This window comes from Sus scrofa, chromosome 6 (assembly GCF_054392235.1).
Source record: "Sus scrofa isolate SSC_HxYL_T2T_F1_AM1 chromosome 6, Sscrofa_HxYL_maternal_Yorkshire_Landrace_v2.0, whole genome shotgun sequence".
NCBI classification, from domain to species: Eukaryota; Metazoa; Chordata; class Mammalia; order Artiodactyla; family Suidae; genus Sus; species Sus scrofa.
This window is the reverse complement of record NC_139388.1, coordinates 49,638,100-49,651,244: the sequence shown is the minus strand read 5'-3', so window position 1 is coordinate 49,651,244 and position 13,145 is coordinate 49,638,100. Positions and strand designations below refer to the sequence as shown.

The 13,145-nt window shown below is 42.3% G+C and overlaps 1 protein-coding gene across 1 annotated transcript in view; it reads right to left on the bottom strand.

Annotated features, from left to right (window-relative positions):
* Positions 1 to 3,434: 3,434 nt before the first annotated feature.
* Positions 3,435 to 13,145, bottom strand: part of ZNF146 (zinc finger protein 146) — a 106,664-nt gene continuing 96,953 nt past the window's right edge. Inside the window, exon 3 of the transcript XR_014806121.1 lies at positions 3,435 to 3,703. The gene's annotated coding sequence lies outside the window, so the exon portion shown is untranslated. The remainder of the gene's footprint in view (positions 3,704 to 13,145) is intronic.

Sequence of the window (13,145 nt, the reverse complement as noted above, 5' to 3'; positions counted from 1 at the left end):
ACCTGGCAAATTCCTGGTCCTGGAATTCCCATTGTGGCTCAACTGCAATGGACCAGACGAATATCCTTGAGGATGTGGGTTCAATCCCAGGCCCGGTTCAGTGGGTTAAGGATCCAGTGTTGTCTCGAGCTATGGTATAGGTCACAGATGCAGCTCGAATTTGACCCTCAGCCTGGGAACTTCTATATACCTCACCTGCGGCCCTGAAGAAAAAAAAAAAATTCCCTGATTCTGTTGGTATGGAACACTTTTTGATCAAGCTCCCAGCTCATTCCTACTCCCAAAAGTAATGGCAAAATGAAAGCTCTTATCACCTAGTTGGACTGGGAGTAACCAACACCATCCCTTAAAGTGCATGGCTTTTGCTTGGTGTGTATTGTGTGCTACATATGCACTCATCTTATTTTCAACTATTCAGTTATGATAGAATCTCTTGTATTTGCCCCCCCCAGGCCAGGAGAGCCCTTCGAGGAGATCTGGCACAAAGGAGAAATTGCTCAATTAAACTAAGACAGAGAGAACATATAGGAAACTGGGTCTTTGGGGCTAATACCAAGGTTTCCATTATGTATCCAAATGGGAAGTACTAAGGACAAGTTCCAAGTTCAGGAATCATCCGAAGAGGAAAAAAATATATTCCTTTTAAAACAAGAAAGATTTCAGGGAGTTCCCATTGTGTCTCGGCAGGTTAGGAACCCAATTAGTAACCATGAAGACACAGGTTTGATCCCTGGCCCCGCTCAGTGGGTTAAGGATCTGGGTTTGCTGTGAGCTGTGGTGTAGGTCACAGGTGCAACTTGGATCGCATGTTGCTGTGGCTGTGGTGTAGGCCAGCAGCTGCAACTCCAATTCGACCCCTAGCCTGGGAACCTCCATATGCCTAAAAAGCAAAAAAAAAAATAAAATAAGATTTCAGGAGTTCCTATTGTGGCTCAGTGGTAATGAACCTGACTAGTATACATGAGGATGAAGGTACGAGCCTTCACCCTGCTTAATAGGTTGAGAATCTGTTGTCATGAGGTGTGGTCTAGGTCACAGATGCATCTTGGATCTGGCATTGCTGTGGTTGTGTAGGCCAGCAGCTGCAGCTCCGATTTGACCCCTAGCTTGGGGACCTCTATATGCTGCACCTGGGGGCCTTAAAAAAAAAAAAAAAATTTCAAGGAAGAAAAAAAAAAATCTCAAAAGCACCTTACTCTTGGTCTTTGGATGTTCAAAAACTATTCATTCCTCTTCCTCTTAGTAAGATAACTGAGGAGGAGTTCCTGTTGTGGCGCAGTGGTTAACGAATCCGACTAGGAACCATGAGGTTGCGGGTTCGGTCCCTGCGCTTGCTCAGTGGGTTAACGATCCGGCGTTGCCGTGAGCTGTGGTGTAGGTTGCAGACGCGGCTCGGATCCCGCGTTGCTGTGGCTCTGGCGTAGGCCAGTGGCTACAGCTCCGATTCGACCCCTAGCCTGGGAACCTCCATATGCCGCGGGAGCGGCCCAAGAAATAGCAACAACAACAAAGACAAAAAGACCAAAAAAAAAAAAAAAAAGATAACTGAGGAAAAAAGAAGAAACTGATGAGACACTTAGCTTTTCTTTGAATCCCACACTTTCTCCAGCCCCTCCACCCCCACACACATACAGAGCTAGATCATAGAAGACTTGAGTCCAGCCCAGTGCATTTACAGGAATGAGCTGGGATCTATGAACTCACAGATGGCTCCTAGGTAAGACGTGGTGAAGCCACCTTTGCACAAAACCTACCCGCCCCCGCTGCCCCAAACCTTGTACACCCATAGCGATGTGTGCCAGATCTGCGGTTACATATAAACCCACATACAAACCTAGGGGACACACAAAGTCTCTATCACACAGCCACAGGGCTCCCTGTACCACCACACCAAGGTCACACTTGTTGTATCTGTACACACTCCCACAGACCTCCAACTCCTGCACCTATTCACCTAATCATACACCCACTTGAGGGAATATACAGTCCCAGGTGCACAATCACCGGCCCTCTACGTCCCCATGTACAGTGACGCACAATGCGGTAATAATTATATATCCGTTCTGGGAACACATACAGTCAGAAGCACCAACTCCATCACCCAGAGTTATCACCACATGCTATCACGATTACATAGCACGAAGACACACGGTATCCAATGCGCTCCTGCAAACACGATGTCCTCTCGTCAGCTCGTTCGGGACACAAAAGTCCGGGACCCCAACGTCTCTCTCTCTCTAGTGCTTCCTTAGTTCCGGTCTCGTCAAAATCTGCCAAGTTACACCGAACTCCAAAGGTTTGCTAGCCCTAATTCAGCGGAGCCAAGAGCCCCGCCGCCCTAACATACAGCGGCGAAACCCCGCGGGACAGAGCGTTGGCCTGCAGAGACCTCTGGGAAATGTAGTCCAGAGACAGACGACGGGCCCCTGAGACCTCTCGATGCAAAGGCTGGGGTAGCGCTCCTCTACCGCCTCTCCGCACCAAGCAGAACCGCAAGGCCCCAACGCTGAGCGGTTCGCAGATGGAGCCAACTTGCCCGCAGGAGCTGCCGCTCCTACCCATCTCTGGCAGCTCAGTTTTCCCTGGTAACGAAAAAGAAGATGGAATTCGCGGCGGAAGTAGCGTCGAATCGCAGCGCCTCTGGGAAATGTAGTTCAGGCCAGAATGTCGGCGAACTGATTCTTCTCACCTGGTTCTGGCCACCGATACCCAACCCGCAAGCCTGGGAGTTTTCTGGAAATTCTAGTTAGACCTCGGAATGCAGAGGGGATAAAACCTTGAACTGACATTTTCATCTTTGTCCGTCGAGTGAGTCCAGGTCTCGGTCCGCTCAGCGCTCAGGCTGAGAATGATGGTGGAACCTGATCTTCTCATTCTGGACCAAGTTGAAGAGACAACAGAGAGGAAATCACGATCTTGCATAGCGTGTGGTGTGCGTGCGTGCGTGCGGAAGTGGGCGGGGCAGAGGATGCTGAAGAGTTGTGACCTCAGGTGTGACTGGGTGTTGTGTGTATGTAAATGTGGATCATCTGGGGGACCAGGTTTGCATCTGTGTATCAGAAATTCACCTCTGTAACATTTGTAAAATAACAAGAGGGTATCATTCTGGGGCATCAAATTGAAAGTTGATGGAATTTTTAAAAAAATATTATATGACAATGTAAAAAGTACATTCAAATAGGCACTCTGGAGTACCCGCTGTAGCCCAAAGGGATCAATGGCATCTCTGCAGCACCAGGACGCAGGTTCAATCCCCAGTCCGGCACAGTAGGTTAAATGATCCGCAGCTGCAGCATAGGACACAACTATGGCTCCTATCTGATCAGTGGTCCCAGAATTCCATATGTCTGGGGGTGGAAAGAAAGAAAAGAAAGAGTGTGTTGCTGGAATTCAGCCTCTGTCTGCCTGTACCAAATTGATATGCAGAGACAGAGTTTTGGGTAAAGGAGAAAAAACAGCTTTATTGCTTTGCCAGGCAAAGGAGGGCCACAACAGGCTAAAGCCTTAAAGACTGTGTCCCCCTCCCCTTAGAAAGAACTGCAAGGAGTTTTATAGTAAAAAGGAGAAAAAGATAGGACTCAGGAATGGGACAAACATGCATTCTTCTTTCTCTGGAGGAATCTTAGTCAGCAAAGCTGGAGTCAGGAGATCTCAGCCTGAGCATGATGGTGGTCTTCTGGGTTACTACCTAGAATAACAGTACCTGGGAAAAGGGCATATTGATCAGAGATTAGAACAAACTAAGGAAGTTCCTAAAAAACATCATGTGCTAATAATCTTTAACCCACAAGCAATTGTGCTCAGGGTGACCAATCCTTAGCTTATGGGTGATTGTGTTTAGGGTGTAACTAAGTCAGGGAGAAGGACAAGGAAGGACTCTAAGCTGTTCAATTTCAAAGTATTCATTTCAAAAAGAAGCATAAGGAATATAACTTTCCTCTTAGGGGTGTGAGGCATCTGCATCAAGAGGGATGGAGGGAGAGGAGGAGAGAGAAAAAGAGAGGAAGGAAGAAAGAGGAAAGGAGGGAGGAAGGAAGAAAGAGGCACGTTTATTATGGATTAGGATGCAAATTCAGCATGCCTTTATTTATCGGGGGTGGGCATGGCGGTAAAAGCAAGCAATCATTAGGGAGCAACCTTTAGTCATCCTGCTAAGCCACTGGTCAGCACCGTAGTGAGCCCTTCCCCCAACCAAGTGACAGTGAGTGACTCTTGGCCCCTTCCCTCCATCTTCCTCAGTATAAAAGGAGCCTGAATTCCAGCTGAGGAAAGATGGATTGTTTTGTTTTGTTGACATACTATTCTGCCATCTTCTAGGTCTGCTAGCTTTCCCATTAAAGTTGTTATTCCTTGCCCCAACACCTCCCCTCTGAATTTATTGGCCTGTCAAGCAGCGAGTAGAGCAAACTGTTACTGGCTACAGGCAGAAGTTCCCAGGTTAGGGATGAAAGCGGCCTCGACCCAAGCTGCTGCAGTGACAATGTCAGATCCTTAACCCACTGCACCACATGGGAACTCCTCAGCATACTTTTAAAGCAAGAAGGAAGACTGCAGTTTATTGTTAGGAGGTGCTTAGTTTTATTTGTCCCAGACCCCCAAGTATAGATTCATTCAGTGAAACGACTAAAATGGGTTTAAATCTAACATCTTACCATTTGTTTTGTGTTTATACCACCTGTTCTCAATCTTAACATTTATCAAGAGTTACAGATTGGTTATTTTGTATAATGTTCTTCACTTTGCATTTACCTGATGTGTCATCATTTTGGGGGGGGACCCAATAAGTGATTCTGAGCTCCTCTCAGTTTATCAGGAGACACAGGGTCAATATGTTCCACTACTGGTGATGTTAACTTTTATTATTCAGTTTAAATGGTGTCCATAGTTTTTCCACTGTAATTAATGAGTATGTTCAATTTGTCAATGATTAAATAAGAGAAGCCAATTGGCAAAGGAGCCTGGGAAATGTAGTATGCAGACACCCAATCCCAGTTTTACAGAGGACGTTCAATGTGAGACTGAAAAACAATAAGTAACCAACACATGATCCTCTTGGGAATTTTCTTCCAACCTGTTATGTTGGATTCCTAGTTCCCTGGAGCTCATGTCTTTTTTTCTTGGTTTAATCCCACATTTTTACTTTCAAAAAAAAACAAAAAACAAAAAAACCCTGCATTAGCACCTTGAGAAAGATTAATTTGGAATAAAATTGGGGGGCTTTTAAAGCCCCAAAACATCTTTGATATCTTTTGGATGATAGCTTAACTAGGTTTGGAATTTTATGTTGCACATAATTTTTCCTTAGATTTTCAAGAGAATTATACCATTTCTTCTTAGTTGTGGTTTTTTGTTTTTTTGGGTTTTTTTTTTTTTTTTTTTTGCTGTTTCTTGGGCCGCTCCCGTGGCATATGGAGGTTCCCAGGCTAGGGGTCTAATTGGAGCTGTAGCTGCCGGCCTAAACCACAGCCACAGCAATGCAGGATCCTAGCCGAGTCTGCAAACTACACCACAGCCCACGGCAACGCCAGATCCTTAACCCACTGAGCAAGGGCAGGGATCAAACCCACAACCTCATGGTTCCTAGTTGGATTTGTTAACCACTGCGACATGACAGGAACTCCTCTTCTTAGTTTTTATCCTAAAATATAACGATTTGATTTGTCATTTTGTTGTTCTTTCTCTTTGGAAGCATTCATAGATGCTTCTCTTCATACCTCGTTTCCTGATACTTCACAAAGGTGTGCTTTGGTATGTCATTTTTTGTTAATTGTACAGATTACTATTTTGAAGAAACATGATCCATATTTCCAGAAATCTTATATTTATTCTCTGAAATGTTCCTCCAGTTTTCTCCTCTAACTGGAACTTTCTCTCTCTGGATGTTGAAATTCATGATTTTATCTGTCATTTCTCTCATCTTTTATTACTTTACTCTTATTCCCCAACAAGTGAGTTATTTCCGCAACTCTTTCCCATATCTGCTCTTAATTTTTTTTTTTTTTGCTCAGCCACACCTGTGACACAAGGAAGTTCTTCAACCAGAGATCAAATCCAAACCATAGCTATGGCAATGCCAGTTCCTTAACCCACCGCACTGGGCCAGGGATTGAACCTGAACAGCTAAGGGACAATACTGTTGGGAATTCCCAAAGTTTTTAATACTAGCTATTTTATTTTTAATTTCCAAGAGCAGTTTTCATATACATGTTGTTTGTTTCTTTAATATAATGTCCAATCTCTTTGTGCTGTTGTAGGGGGTTTTGGTGGTTTTTAACTGTATCCATTTCCTTAGTTCTTTTTTCCAATTGTTTTCATCTGGCTTTCACATAACTAGGTTTACATTTACATTACATTTACATATTGCTAGGCTTTCCCTAGTTTGTTGATTAATGCTGCCCAATTCATCTTTTATTAATAATGTGCGAAAAAGATGACTCTTGTTGGGGCTCAAAGCAGGCCACCCCAAGAAATGCTACAATAGCATATTGATTATTTTGAATTAAAGTTACTTCAGGAGTTCCCGTCGTGGTGCAGCTGAAATGAATCCAACTAGGAACCATGAGGTTGCTTAGTGGATTAAGGATCCAGCGTTGCCATGAGCTGTGGTGTAGGTCGCAGATGCGGTTTGGATCTGGCATTGCTGTGGCTCTGGCATAGGCTGGTGGTTACAGTTCCGATTGGACCTCTAGCCTGGGAACCTCCATGTGCCATGCGTATGGCCCTAAAAAGACAAAAAGAAAAAAAAAAGTTACTTCAGAGACAGCTGGTGGGGAAAAAATGATATTAAAAAACACTTGAACCCCTTTCTTTCCCCCTAAAAGCAGGAAACAAATCTCCTATGTAAAAGTATCCTCCCTATACTAGAAGGATAAAAGCCCTCCTTATCACCAGAGTTAGGGAATTTAAGGCTAAGAAAGCTGTATAAACAAATTTTACTTCTTTATTAGTCTGTTCCTCCAAGCACAAGCCCCTTTGTTAAATCTTCACAAATAACTGTTTGTCTAAAAACAATACACAAATAGCCTACTTTGATCACTTCAGGGGTCCCATTTCTTTTTCTTTCTTTTTTTTTTTTTTTTTCTTTTTAGGGCTGCACCAGTGGCATATGGAAGTTGCCAGACTAGGGAGTCAGATCAGAGCTATAGCTGCCAGCCTACACCACAGCCACAGCAATGCCAGATCTGAGCTCAAAGCAACGTCTGATCTTAACCTACTGAGCAAGGCCAGGGATCAAACCCGCATCCTCATGGATCCTAGTCTGGTTCATTTCCACTGCACCACAACAGGAACTCGCCAGCCATTTCTTTTTCAGGCCCAAAATGTCAGTGTTACAGGTTTTTTCCTGGGCTATTCCGTTTCTCCAGAGAAGAAGAAAATTAACTACCAGAATTTTGAGGGTCCAAAAGTGATAAGATCTCACCATTTAGTTTTACTCTAATTGTTATTAAAGTATAGTTGATTTACATCCCACTATTTTTTTAATCCCTGATTTCAGCATAGTACCTCTCTCTGCCATCTGCTTTTCTTCATATCCTTGTGTCTGAAGCTTCCCTCATTAAATTTCTTTGCCAGGGTGGTGTGGTAGTATATTAGTTATCCATTTCTGCATAAAAAATCATGCTACAACCTAGCAGCGTAAAACAACAAACATTTACTCTCTCAAACAGTTCTGAGGGTCACGAATCTGAAAGTAGCTTAGCTAGGTGATCCCAGTGCAGGGTCTCTTGTGAGGTTGCAGTCAACCTAGTGGCCAGGCTTGACAGGGGCTAGAACATCTGCTTCCAAGGTAGATGGCTCCTGCACATGGCTTTTAGTAGTTCCTTGCTGGTTCTCATCAGAAGGCCTCAGTTCCTTGTTACAGGGGCTTCTCCACAGGGCTGCCTGATGTCCTGACAACTGGCTAAGTTTCCCCCCAGAGTAAGTAATGCCAGAGGGAGGTAGAATAGGAGTTCCCACTGTGGTGCAGCAGGTTAAGGATCCAGCATTGTCTCTGTGGCAGCACAGGTCTGATCTCTGGCATGGTGCAGTAGGTTAAGGATCCAGTGTTGCTTGCTGCAGCTGTGGTATAAATCACTGCTATGGCTCAGATTCAATAACTGGCCCAAGAACTTCCATATCCCATAGGTGCAGCCAAAAAGGAAAAAAAAAAAAAAAAAAAAAAGGAAAGAGAACATAGAAAAACAGACTACTTTTTATGATCTACGTTCAGAGCTCACATCCCATCACTTCCACCATAATCTGTTCATTAGAAGCAAGTCACGAAGTTTAGCCCATCCTCAGGGCAGGGGCCAGGCAGAGTATAAAAGTTTGTGGACATAGTTCAAAACTACCATAGATTGGCTTGAATGGGCATGGAGTGCTGAGTTTCAAACTACTTATAACTCCTTTTTCAGCTCCACGCTTTATCATGACCTTTTTGAGGCATTTAGTTTCTCCAATGCATAAGTTGTTGATTTGTTTAGAGCTTATTTTCATTGTCATTTTTTCTGTGGGCACTTTTATATGAGACTTGGTTCTGCTGTCAGCTAACAGACTTTTTTCTGCTTGCCATTTTTGAAAATGTGTCGACATAACCCAACAACTAATACCTATTCTCTCTTTTCTTGTGATCCGAGCCATGTCTGCGACTTACACCACAGCAATGCCAGAGCCTTAACCCACTGAGCAGGGCCAGTGATGGAACCCGCAACCTGATGGATATTAGTCGGATTTGTTACTGCTGAGCCACAATGGGAACTCCTCACATATTAATTTTTTTTTTTCTTCTATGTCTTTTGTCATTGTTGTTGCTATTTCTTGGGCCGCTCCCGCGGCATATGGAGGGTCCCAGGCTAGGGGTTGAATCGGAGCTATAGCCACCGGCCTACGCCAGAGCCACAGCAACGTGGGATCCGAGCCGCGTCTGCAACCTACACCACAGCTCACGGCAACGCCGGATTGTTAACCCACTGAGCAAGGGCAGGGATCGAACCCGCAACCTCATGGTTCCTAGTCGGATTCGTTAACCACTGCGCCACGACGGGAACTCCTCACATATTAATTTTTAATGCTTATTCTCTGTACGCCATTTTAGACAAAATCTTGGAAGTTAATAAGCAGATAGAAAAGCAACTAACTATAAGACTCACAAGTCAAATTATATATATCTCCAAGAAAATACAGAATTTGGACAAGGCAGTGAATTTGAGTGAATCAGAAAGATCTGCTGGGAGTGGATGGAGTGAGACTTTGGGATTAACGAATGCAAACTATTGCCTTTGGAATGAATAAGCAATGAGATCCTGCTGTATAGCACTGGGAACTATGTCTTGTTACTTATGATGGAGCATGATAATGTGAGAAAAAATGTATACATGTATGTGTAACTGGGTCACCTTGCTGTACAGTAGAAAACTGACAGAACACTAAACCAGCTATAATGGAAAAAATAAAAATCATTATAAATGAAAAAAAAGAAAGATATCTGCTAAATTCAGCCATTGTTTCTTCAGGACAAGGCATTCATCAACTCACTTGGAAAGAGTTGAAAACTTAATTTAGACATAATATATTCTGAAGAAACCTATGCAAGAAAGAAATGCTGTGAATTTAATTTGTATATTATAACTCATCCTACCTTATTGTAACCCCCATTGAGTGAAATCTGTATAAACAGGGATTTAGCAATAAACCACATCAAATACCTCAGAATACACAGTGGAGAGAAACCCTACAAACTTTATCCATGTAGGATCCTTATATTCACATGCCTAATCTTGTTAGTACAAGAGAAACAATGCAGCAGAGGAAACCTGTACATGTAAAGAATATTGGAAAACCTTCAGCCAGTTATTCAAACTAATTGAATATAAGAAAATTCAAACTGTGGGAAAGCTCAATGACTAACAAATTTGGAGGACTGTTTTTGCAGATGCAAAACTTCATAGAACATGATAAGTTTAAACCTTATGAATATGAGAAAGCTTCCATTCATATGTCAAACCTCATAAGTCACCAGAGAATTCATATTGGAAAGGAATCTTTTTCATGTAAGAAATGTGCGAAAACCTTCAGCTACAAATCACATAATGAAAGTGAGAACAATTTCAGCCAGAAGGAATACTTCACTAAGCATTACACTGCTCACTCTAGAGAGAAATCCTACAAATGTAAAGAAGGTGGAAAATCCTCCAGTCAGAAAATAATCCCATTACCCATAAGAAGATGTATACTAGAGAGAAACCATTTGGATGTAATGACTGTGAAAAAGTTTTTATTCAGAAGTCATGCCTCATTAAACATCAGAAGGTGCATAATGGAGAAAAATCCTATACATGTAAAAAATGTGGGAAAACCTTCAGCAGTAAATCAAATCACATGAAGCATGAGAAAATTCATATTGGAGAGAAACCCTTCAAATGCCATGAATGCAGAACAGCCTTTAGCCAGAACCAGTACCTCATTAAACATCACAATATTCGTATAGGAAAGATATCCTTTGAATGTGATAAATGTGGAAAATCCTCTCAAATCACATCACTTACTGTACATGTAAGAATTCATACCGGTGGTAAGTTTTATGAATGTAAGGTACATAGGAAAGCCTTCTCTCAAAGCTCATCTCTTACTATACATGTGAGAAGTCATACTATAGGTGAAAATCTCTATGGATGTAATCAATGCAGGAAAGTTTTCTCTCGGTTCTCAACTCTTGCTTTACATGTGAGAACACATAGAGGTGAGAAGCCTTATCAGTGTAGCAAATGTGGGAAAGAATTCAGCCAGAAATCACAGCATATTAGGCATCAGAAAATTCATATTCATTAAAGGTAATATGAATGCCTTGAATATAGCAAAGCCTTCAGGATGAATTTGCACCCTCACATCAGGTAATTTATTCTGGGGTAAAATATTATGAATTTAAGAAAGCTTTTGTCAGGAGCTCAAAATATTTGAGAAGAAACAATAATTTTCAGTAAACATCATAGGTAATGCTGAATATTTGGAAACATTCCCATTAAAGTCAGGGATAAGATTTGCTGCAAAGTTTCCTGGAGGCTCAGTGGGTTAAGAATCCAGTGTTGTCACTGCTGTGGCACAGGTCTGATCCCTGGCCTGGGAACTTCCGCATGCCATAGCATGCCAAAAAGAAAAAAAAAAAAAAAAAAAAGACATGCTGCCTGATATCACTACCACAAGTCAGTTAATCTAGAGCCCAGGACCAATGCAATAATATGGGGAAGAGGTATAAGGATTGAAAAGGAATAAATCTTTCTTTTTTGGCTGCCCTGCTGCATAGAGGCCTGGGCCAGGGATCAGATCCAAGCCTCAGTTGCAATCTATGCCTCAGCTGTGGCAACACCAGATCCTTAACCCACTGCACCAGGTGTGGGATAGAACCTGTATCCTAGTGCTCCCAAGATACCACAGATCCCATTGCGCCACAGTGGGAACTCCAGCAATAAATCTTTTTAGATGATATAACTTTTCTATATAGCATATAGAATTATGATTATTAAGACTTTGTAATATTACATATTGATAGATATTAGATTAATAGAATGGAATGTTAAGCCTACATACAGTCCAATTCTGTGAAAAAAATTAAACAATGTTTTGGGTGATAACTGGCTTTCCTTGTAGAAAAAGATTCCTGCCTTATATCTTACATTAAAAAAAGGAAAATCCTATGTGAAAAAAATATCTAAAACTTTAGGAAAATGACTCAATAAACTTGGATAAAGTTTCCTAAAGTACACCTCACAACTTTTTTTTTGGCTGCAATCATGGCATGTGAAAGTTCCCATATCAGGGATCAAACCTGTACCACAGCAGCAACCTGAGCCACAGCAGTGACAACATCACATCTGCGACCTGCATTTCAGCTTGTAGCAATGCCAGATCCTTACCCACTGAGTGAGGCCAGGGACTGAACCGACATCCTCATGGACTCTATACTGGGTTCTTAACCCACTGTGCCACAATGGGAACTCCCTGTTTTTTTCTAAAAGAAAGTAATTCTGAAATTTTCTAACTGCTACTACATAAAATTTACTTTTTTTTTTTTTTTTTTTTTTGTCTTTTTGCCGTTTCTTGGGCTGCTTCCGCGGCATATGGAGGTTCCCAAGCTAGGGATCCAATCAGAGCTGTTGCCACTGGCCTACACCAGAGCCACAGCAACACAGGATCCAAGCCGCGTCTGCGACCTACACCACAGCTCACGGCAACGCCGGATCCTTAACCCACTGAGCAAGGCCAGGGATCGAACCCGCAACCTCATGGTTCTTAGATTCGTTAACCACTGAGCCACAACGGGAACTCCTAAAATTTACTAATTTTTAAAAAATAAAATCAGAGTAAAGTCAGTACAATAAATAAAACAATAACACAATTTGCTGTTTTAGTGTGTCATGGTATATTATACATAGTTTATTTTCTCATTTCTAAAATTGTTTTGAAACAGATTGGTTGGATTCATCCACTTGTAATTATCCTATCATTAATAATGACACATGCAGTGTCTTTGTGGAGAGAACTCAGTTTTTCAGAGACAATGATTTTGGGGTATTCATTTCCTTACTTGTTCTCTTTAATTTGAATAGTAAAGCTTTAAAAAGTTAATGGTGTTTTTTTTTTGTTTTTTTTTGGTTTTTTTGTCTTTTTGCCATTTTTTGGGCCCCTCCCACAGCATATGGAGGTTCCCAGGCTAGGGGTCTAATCAGAGCTGGAGCCACCGGCCTATGCCAGAGCCACAGCAACGCGGGATCCGAGCCACATCTGCAACCTACACCACAGCTCACGGCAACGCCAGATCCCCAACCCACTGAGCAAGGCCAGGGATCGAACCCACAACCTCATGGTTCCTAGTCGGATTCGTTAACCACTGAGCCACGACGGGAACTCCAAAAGCATCTCCTTAACTGACATATGCCTTCATCAAAGTGAGAGCTAATGTGTGGACTCCCGATGGTTCAGGAATCTTATACATAATACTAATCCTCATCCTGTTCATACCATCTATAGTCTAATCCTTATTCAACACTTAGTTAAGGTGTATCCATTTCTAGAACTTATTCACAAAACAGAAATAGACTCAAAGATTTCAAAACCAAACTTATGGTTACCAAAGGGGAAATGTTGTGGGGAGGGATAAATTAGAAGCCTGC